The following is a 10,048-nucleotide window of genomic DNA, read 5'->3' on the forward strand; positions in this document are numbered from 1 at the left end:
AGGTATTATGTTTACGTAGTCTATGTTATCGCTATAGGTTTTTAACTTAATAGTCACTCTCGGAAAAAAACTGCAATACTATCTAATTTGTATCTGATGTACCACAATATGAAACCATAGATAAAAAAAATATTTATACAATTAATATTGAATCAACTCCTATTTCAATCGAATTATTTCTTCAATGAAAAACGATTCAATATAACCTAACATCACAACACAAGGTACAGTTGGGCCAAGTGTTCCGGAAATAAGAAAAATAAACGGCAAGAACATTTTATGAAGTACGAATTTCTGTTACTTTTTTATAAATTGAAGAATGTAATTTAACTGATGGGATGTAATATAATGAAGTTATCATATTATAGCCAGTGTTACTACTGGATAATACTCTGTAATTCTAGGTTTTGGATGGTGTTTCTACTGGTTATGGGCGGCTGTATCGCTAACCACCAAAGTAAGCTCGTCTCGTCATTCATAGCAATAAAAAACTATATTATTATTATGATACATATTATGCAGATATAAGAGACTTTATTATATTATTTATATTAGGGGAGGCCTATGTCCAGCAGTGGACGATTCCCGGCTGGAATGATGATATAGACTTTTATAGCAAATATCCATATTATGAAGATGAAGTTTTATATAATATGTAGATTGTAGGTACTTACTTACTACTATATAAATACTTATATTATAAATAGTCAAGAGATCTCAAGATTTATTTAGAGTATATATTAAAAGTGTAACATTTTGACAACAAGTTGACAACATCTGAGCGACACCTAAAAATATAATCTTTTTATTTATTTTTTTCAGTTAATAATATAATAATAATGTTTGAAGTGTAAACAAAGTTTTTATTCAACTCATCCGTGCGTAGATCACTTTTAAATCAAATCCAAAAGTTCTTTACTTCTAATAAACTAAGTTCGGAGTACACTTGATTTTGTGTCTCGTCTTTTTTTAATTAAATGCCTTTAACTGTTTTTAATAACAAGTTAATTAAACCATTATTATGAAAGTAGTAAAGGTATAAAGATACAAATGTTGGCAATGCCTTGACAGTTTCGCAAGTTGCTGAAGCAATTCGACTTACTTAATAGTGCATGATTTTCGGCAACAAATCGATAACATTTACACGTTGCCTTATTGAATAAGATATGTAAATATGCAGTGAAATGAAAACCGTGATGATATTCTAGTTATTTTGCTTATATAAATGACCTATTTAACTCAAATATTACCTGAAATCGCGGGTAAAAACTACACACAACTTTACGTGAGCGCTAAAGGTCAAACCAATATCTCGGACCCGCAAAATGACTTCAAATGTACGGGCTGAATAACGTTAGGCCCTCGCAATAAGACTCTGAGACACGTATTCATTTATGTTTCAGCCAAAAACGTTTATGATGGAATCTCAAATGCATTTTTCGTGTCCTAAAAGAGTGGCGCTAGATTGTACGCCTCTCGGGCTTTTCACGGCCACTGATTATCGCGGCGTACCTATGACATACCGTTATTAAGAACTGTTAGCGATTTTTACATTACTAGTCTACAAAGAGTAGTTTTCAAATCACATTTTAGTTTTTTGAGCACTACACATAAGCTACGCATACTTATTGTTGAGTCAAAGTTGAATTAAATTTAATCTATGTAATTATCTATGTGATTGTCTATGCTCTTGCGTATTGACGCAAGAGCATAATATATGGGTTAGTAAACTTATTTATTAATAAATCAGTTTCGCGGTAAGAATAATAGTCAGGCTATGTTATTTAGTAAATATCCCTAATATATAACACTTATTAAATCCGTTTACTATAATTTTTTCTTAGTACCATTAATTCTTGCTTTATTTCAAACACTGTATGATGCCGAAATTTATCGAACAATTTTACGCCTATTAAAAATATTCAACAACGTTCGAAACTTTGTGTCATTTATAAATGTACCTCATATAGATATAGTGACACATTATCAGAATCAGAAAATTCTCAACAATCGATTTACGCGTATGGATGTCGAGCTTATAAATAATGCATAGCACTTAGCATTAAGACGATCTCTTCCATTTTGCCTCCAACAATACTTCCCTTCGGCATAAAATGCTAATATTCAAGTAAAAATAGTAGGCATAATACAGTCGCCCCATTCTATTACATTATTCAACCTAAAATTATTACCTCTCGACTAGCCAAACAAAAAGTTGTATAGTTTGTATCAAATTGATATCGAAATTACCCTTTATTTTGCCTGAAGCCAGATCGTAGCAATTCAGTTTACGCCAAATAAGTTTCAAACAATTATAAACTTATAGAAGACATATTTGCTGCCTGCTCACATCCGCCTAAATATCTATACGAATTTTAATATTAGCACGATATGGAAAATCGGTATATAAGTATTTATGATATTACAATATACAGTCATAGCACACTCTACATGAGATAAAATTGATTTAAGCTAAATGCGGTACACCTGATATGCGGAAAAAAACAAAAGATCTGTGTGACATTAGTAGGGGTGCTAATTATTAATATATTTATCAAATAAATGATAGCCTGACTGATTTTTAATAAGGTGTTTATACATAAAACTGTCTTTTTAATTAGCTTGTATGGTGTACCTATGCTACACCTATCGTCATATCAGTAACTTATCTTATGATTGATAAAGAAGCCCAAAGTAAATGAATTTTCAATTACAAAATTTCTGAACAAAATGGCGTGACACAAACTGCCCTAAATTAGAAAGTTGACTGACTATTGTGCTTAAATCACAATAGTGCTAAATGGTTTTATCCATTCTTCTCTACGGAACTGCTTTTCAAACAGGGCATCAGATTAAAACCAACGAATGTGACTAATGATATATTTTTCTATTTGTTATTATAGTTATTACATCGTATGTGCTTCAAATAATACCGATAATAAGCACTTATAATGATTAGTACATGTAAAAAATATATGTATTTAAAAACGTTATTACAAACTAATATCAAAATGCACTCAACACTTGGCCCGCGGTACCGCCATTTCGACTCGAAGTGCACAATTGCCTTCCAATTTACATTTAGAATGCTCCACAACTAAATTTTAGAGGTGACATCAAAAACGAATTATCAAAATAAAATATTTGCTTTCATATTTCCCTTTGTTTATTTGCTATTCGCGCATGTTGTGTCAAGAATGTGCTCTTTTATTCTTTTTATAAACATTGCATTTATGTTTTAAACATCAGCTCTATTTATTCAACTTATTTATGGTTATTATTTTATGCGTTTTAATCTGTAATCTCGCAAAATACGTGGGTTTTAACTTCAAACCTTACTACACAGACACCTGTTCTAAGAGTTAATTATTCAAAGATTGGATAAGTTTTCTCAAAAGTAGAAATAACTTAACCGCTTTAAAAAATTGTCTTTAAAAAAATTGTCTGTTAAAAAAAATACAAAACTTAATGTAATTTGAATCTTTAGGATTTGATTTTTTAATCGCTATACAGGATCTTAATTTCTATCAATTTAACCCCTATGTATGTTACCCGATATTGCATAATTTAAAAGTTATTTAAATTTGTGATTTTCTCACCAAGTACACGTTCCAACTAAACATCATTATAACTAATATAATTAAAACTAAACTTTTGAGTGTAAGGTCGTAATTTTATTTTACTGAAATAATAGTATTTGCCTTTGTAATATCCATAACAGTTAGAATCGGTGTTTTATAAACTTAAAAATAAAAAATAATCTCTACGAAAATTCATGTACGTATAATTTTCTCCGAACGTTAAAGGAATCTGAAATAAAAAAATTACGATTTTTTTCCGTAACCTATTTAAAAAATTGCCTGCATTCATGGAAACTAATCTTTCCAAATTTCGTGAGGGTAGTAGTGAGCAACACGGCTTCAAATGTATTCCAATATACAAAAACAGAAAATCGAAATTTGTTCTTTCTGTCTCAAATGCCTCAAGTAATAAAAAAAATAATATGACTATACGAAAGGCCAACTATCACTCTTATTTTGTTAAAATAACTTAATAATTAAGTTTTAATTACGAAGTCAAGTAGCAAAATCGACTTATATAAATAAAATAAAAAATCTAAATAAGTTTTATCTATCCAATTTCGGGCAACATACATATTACATGTGGCTTATATCACTCATTGAGCTCCTCTAGCACCTCCTTAAATTGGACACCTTATTGTTAACACGATACCCTGTATACGTAAAGATTATTTGGACGTTATATTTCATTATATAATTATCTCATCCCAGTGTTATTTTTCTACTTTTTTAATTGTCTATTCAAAACTACACTAATTGTATTACTTAATACTACATACATAACATAACATCACGCATTTATCCCGGAAGGGGTATGCAGAGGCGCAACTAGGGCACCCACTTTTCGCCAAGTATGTTCCGTCCCATGATGTGATAGGGGGCGAGCCTATCGCCATATCGGGCACAAATTCCAGACTCCGGGCTGATACTGAGCAGAAAAACCTTAATACTATGCATACTTATACTCAATTTGCAGACAATGCACACTGACCGCGTATCATTTACACGAGGTCGTTTTTATTCCTAAAAACATTATTAGATCCCGGATATGAATCTCTTTCCCGATATTACAGCACTCAGGTTACCCTCTTTTTGTATACATTACGTTAGTTAAAGTTACTGGGAAAATATTGAATACCTTCCAGTCTAAAGAGCTCACGAATATTAACATAAAGCACTTCTAAAGTTGTTTGATTCTCATTATCTTAAAATACCAAGCTGTGTAATGCATATTCTAAAGTTTGCAAAGTCAGTATCCACAGTCCCGCAAGAGGCTAGTTAAGTATAATCCGATTAGCGAGAAACACCGTTCAGAGCAAAGTATGATGAATTTCACTAGCTTTTTCTCGCCGACCTGGCCATTTAAACATAATTTTGAAGATAAAAGTAGTTTAATCATAAAAAAATAAATCCCGTGATAATCACCGATGTTGTTGCTTATAACTAGGAAAAGAATATTTAGAACCGACTCAATAGCTCCGAGATTATCTTCTACAAACTTATGAACCTGCAAACTTTACCTCTTTATTATATTATTATTGTAGACTACTCTCTCTTGGCTGTTAATTAATGAAAGACAATGCAAGATAAAAAACCACCATCGCACGGGCCAGTAAGGAAGACGAATAATATCAAAAAAGTAAGTAAAAAATGTATCCATAAAAAATCTTACAGAACTCCCAAAAATCTTAAAGAACAACAGAAAAATCTGAAACTGTCGGCAAAACATAATGAAAGTTCCCATTTCCTTTTCGTGCTTACGTAAATAAAAAGGGAAGTATTCAAAGGAAATGCCTACAGTGAAGGCAAAAATACTCAACAAAGTTGGCTCCCGGCGCACATTCAAGTCCTTTTAAATAAAAAGTTGCCTTTTATCACTGGCTAAAACGGCCATTTCTCAGGGCTGGCTACTAAATGGACAAAGAAACGTGAACTCCTGATGACACTCGAGTGCTCTCTTAAAACGTTACCCCGTTTTAGGCGAAACTTAGAGGGTTAACTCACATCTCCACCCGACTTATAACAATTTGAGATGATTGCCCGCCCGTTGGCGACACCTCTGCATGCCCCCAGACAATATTTCGTCTTATTTAAAATGTTTAATTATAATTCGCGGAAAATTTCATATTTTATTCTCTCGATAATCTATATGGGTTATCCAGGCTTTCAAAAGACTCTTTTTCATTTTTAATTTGAATTTTTAAACTGATTTGGACGGCACTTCTATCGTTTTTAAAAACAATAAAATTACATCATTTATGGCAGGTCATTCCAGTTGCAATAGTGCTGAAAAACATAGTAAATATAAATAAGTAATTGTTTACATTCTTAATCACATACAATTGAATCATGTCATTAATTATGTCGAAAGCGAGTAGGTAAACTATAAACAATTCTCAATTAAATTGATGACAGCAACTGAAGCGATTATCGTGATGCGGCTAATTAAATGCTCTGACGTATAATTCCGTCTTGAACCATCGAACTGCGGCAACTTCTGGGAATTAACATACTGTTGCGTCCCATTCGGCAAGCTCCTTGCCTTGACTACGTTATATCACATTAGTGAGCGTGAAATTGCCTGCATTCATGGCTTAATGGCATCAGTATCTGTCTAACAGTAAGCGGTTGGCGGCATCAATTACACACCAGTACAGCCAAATATTTTTGCCTCATTATGAAATTCCTATTCATCTCCGAATTAAAGTCTCAAGATTAATGTATCCACGAGTAAGTATTATTTAAAATTTCGTATGCAAAACTTTCTTCGGTAATTTTCGCCGTGCCTAGATTAATTTGAGTCATCAATCTTTTTTAATTACACTCGCTAATACTTCCACGCTTTTGCGAAATTAAATCAAGATACCAAAAATTGCGGGAATGAATTAAGTAAACAATAAAAAGTTTGTTGGCGTTTTTTGAACAAGCGAAACTGGCGTTAATTAGTAAACATTACTATCCGAAACAGCGGTGTGGAAAACACAAACCCTCATTACCGGACTGTTACGAAACGCTGCTTCATTGCTCAAAGCAGCCGTGCGGTTTCCAGATACCCACACGTAAAAGCCAGGCTCAAGGCAGTAGACTAGACTTAACTGAAGTATTAGTGAAGAGAACACTATCTCGCCAAACCAGGCGTCGACAGACTGGAACACAGTAATGTACTCAGGTGAGGCCATTCATTCGTTTACATCACCCACGTAATCAAATTTAGTTTATTCGCTCATTATATTTTGGAAAAAAAACTGTCATCGTAAAATAAAGTGAGTTAACATCAATAAAAGTGGACGTACGGAGCGACATTATCGTAAATTACAGCGAAGATCCTTAAATAAAGACAAAAAAAAACAATTGTGATTTAGAACCAGACACGATGAGTATTTAAATGATACCATAAATAAATATTTTTATGGTCTGTAATCGACGGTTTATAAGAGATAGAGTACTTAATATGTAGAATATTATTATCAGTTCATTATTTTTTAAATTAAATCTTAGAGATCGCTATTATAATGTTAAATTTTTATTGAAATTTCTTCGTCGTCGACCTGCCCTTTTCTTATTCTTATCTCATAAATTGGGGCTCGATGTCATACATTTTTGCGCATGTTTGATGCTTAGTTTTAATGATCAGCAGCTAAACAAATTATTCTTATTGAATTACCATATTAAATCATCTACAAGAAGTTTGTTCCTATGAAGTTTTAAAATATTTATTACTAAAATTTCGCATTCAACACTGTTGTAGTCAGTTAGTCCTGTTTTACTTCAGTACGCTCTCAAAGCGGTGAAGAAACAGACTATAAAGGTAGGTATTATCGGTTAATGCTTTGAATTCCCTTCTGTTTCGAGTAACAGGTCAGAGAAGTAATGTCCTTGCATTTATATAACTAATTTTTTGTTACGAACACGGTGCAGTGTAATGCTTTTTGGTAACAGATATATTTGTAGAGTTCTCAATTTTTACATTTTTCTTCCTGTTATGTTGTTTTTTGTAATTAATATTTGTTCTATTACAATAGGCAAACAAGCAGTTGAACCTGATATTAAGAACGCTTAAAATAATAGAGCCAGAGTGATAGGGCTGACTGGACTGGGGGCTGTTTTTATAAATAAGTAGTGAGAAGTAACAATTTGCTGTTGCGGATAGTCTTATACTCCTAAAGTATCACTTGCAAGCCGCACAAAAAATATTGAATTGTTATAACTTAGTTTGGTCTGAGATACGAACCTGAGGTCTCTCATTACAGTGGTTGATAACCTTAACCAATATAAAACCATGTAAAACCATTTAAACAGTCTGATTATAAGTATACAGTCTAATTCACTGTACTAATGTTGATTTACGTCTTTTTTCTTTCACAAAATTGTTTATTTTATAACCTCCATCATTTCTTCAATTTTCTTACTTCATTATTTTTGTAACTTTACTGCTCACGCACTAGCCAATATAACTAACTCATGTAATCTACAATTAACATTGGCACGTATTTTAATAATATACAACACTATGTACGATTGGTTAAGTATTGATAATGGCTACTTAACTATTGTAGTATTAAGTACTTAGTGATTCCCTGTATGAGGTGAGTTTGCACCTATCTAGACCCCATAAATCGGTATTATTTACAAACTTAAAAGATAAAAATCTTTCTGGGGACCCTACGTTGGTAATATAGATTGTGTTCAATCGTGTGGTATCGACAGGAATTCCGTCGCGGTCGCAAATACCGACGCACAAATAAGCAATTTACAATTCCGATCCACGCAGTGAGCCTATCTATTCATCATTTAGATTTATAGTCCTTTATCTAACCAATCTGTTTTCTTGTTTAATTAATGGAAGTAAGAAAATTTCGTCGCCCAAATTCGCAGATATCTACTGGGTCTGATTTCATTCTCTTGACATTTCGCGACACTCTTTCGACGCGCCCTTCGTTTAGCTCAATAATTATTTAATGGAGGTGTAATTAAGGACGCCCTGCCTTTTACGTAGTGATCGACCTGGTTTTAATAAATTGTCTAGTTTATTTGTACATCTACGAGATCTACTAGCTGCTACCTACTTATTTATAAACCTACACAAATGATAAGCTTCAATATAAGAACTTATATCGGCATTATTTATCAAATAAAAACCTTTTGAATGATATAGTCTAATTATCCATAAATTATCTTATCTCACTATCTTATTTTACATATAAATGCGAATGTGGGTGAAAATGATTGGATGTCTGTTGAAAAGTAAACTTAGAAACCGCTGAATGGTAGTGAATGAAATTTGGCCCACGTATAGACAATTTCCTGCACAATATAAACTACTTTTTATACCGGTAATTTAGTGCAATTTCGTCCAAATTCATTTTCTTTTACGTTTACTTCTAACAAAATCCAAAGACTGCCTCGGTGGCGTAGTTGTATTGCACGTCCGGTACAATAGCGCTCTGAGGTCCTGGGTTCGAATCCCGGGTCGGGCAAAGTGATACTTGGGTTTTTCTGCTCAGTATTAGCCCGGAGTCTGGAATTTGTGTCTGATATGGCGATAGGCTCGCCCCCTATCACATCATGGGACGGAACATACTTGGCGAAAAGTGGGTGCCCTAGTTGCGCCTCTGCATACCCCTTCGGGGATAAAATGCGTGATGTTATGTATGTATGTAAAATCCAAAGACTCCTACACAAACTTTGCCATTTATAATATTTATTAGTAAAATAAGATAAAATTGTATATACGGAGCTAGCATCGTATATACGGTGCTATGGATTGCTAGTTTTTTCAGAACTTCGTAGTGAGAAAGGCTTGCTAGTTATCTATAAATTATGCTCTTTATATCACCAAGATTACCTGTTCATAACCAATGACATCGGCCAACAAATTTCTATAATCTTATATGATACCAAGAGTTGTAATAGATAAAGTTAAAATTCTTAATTGCTAATTTACTTTCGTACAATTTGGTTACTTGGAAGTTTTTAAATGGTCTTTACGTTGGTTGGTGATGCCACAGAGCATGCAGAAAACATTGGTGTAGCTAGAGTAGTTTAAATTAAGACTTTATTTCGTATGTAATAGGATATTAAATTACTGATACACTAATGAATTGAGCACATGAGTTATATCCTAATGGAAAATAAACAAGAAAAATATAACCAAACCCTCAATTGAAAATGTATTAACCCAAGTGTAGATTTTACATCATCGCCATTTAAGTAGCTCTTAAAGAGCTGCCAGAAGTCGCTTAGTGGTCGAACAGTTAATGGGTTAAGAAGATATCCCCAGAGAGGGCATTGACCTTTGTAAAAGTTTTAAAATTTCCTCATCAACCCATTGTAATTATTACCTGTTTATCCATCGGAAAAAGATTCCTTCATAATTACTAAAGTCTATGGAACCTATAATAAAGTCTGAATTTTTATTTTTATATCTGTCATTCAGGTTATAGAAAACAAATGAAACCATTTTTTCG

The sequence above is a fragment of the Manduca sexta genome, chromosome 8 (assembly GCF_014839805.1).
Source record: "Manduca sexta isolate Smith_Timp_Sample1 chromosome 8, JHU_Msex_v1.0, whole genome shotgun sequence".
NCBI classification, from domain to species: domain Eukaryota; kingdom Metazoa; phylum Arthropoda; class Insecta; order Lepidoptera; family Sphingidae; genus Manduca; species Manduca sexta.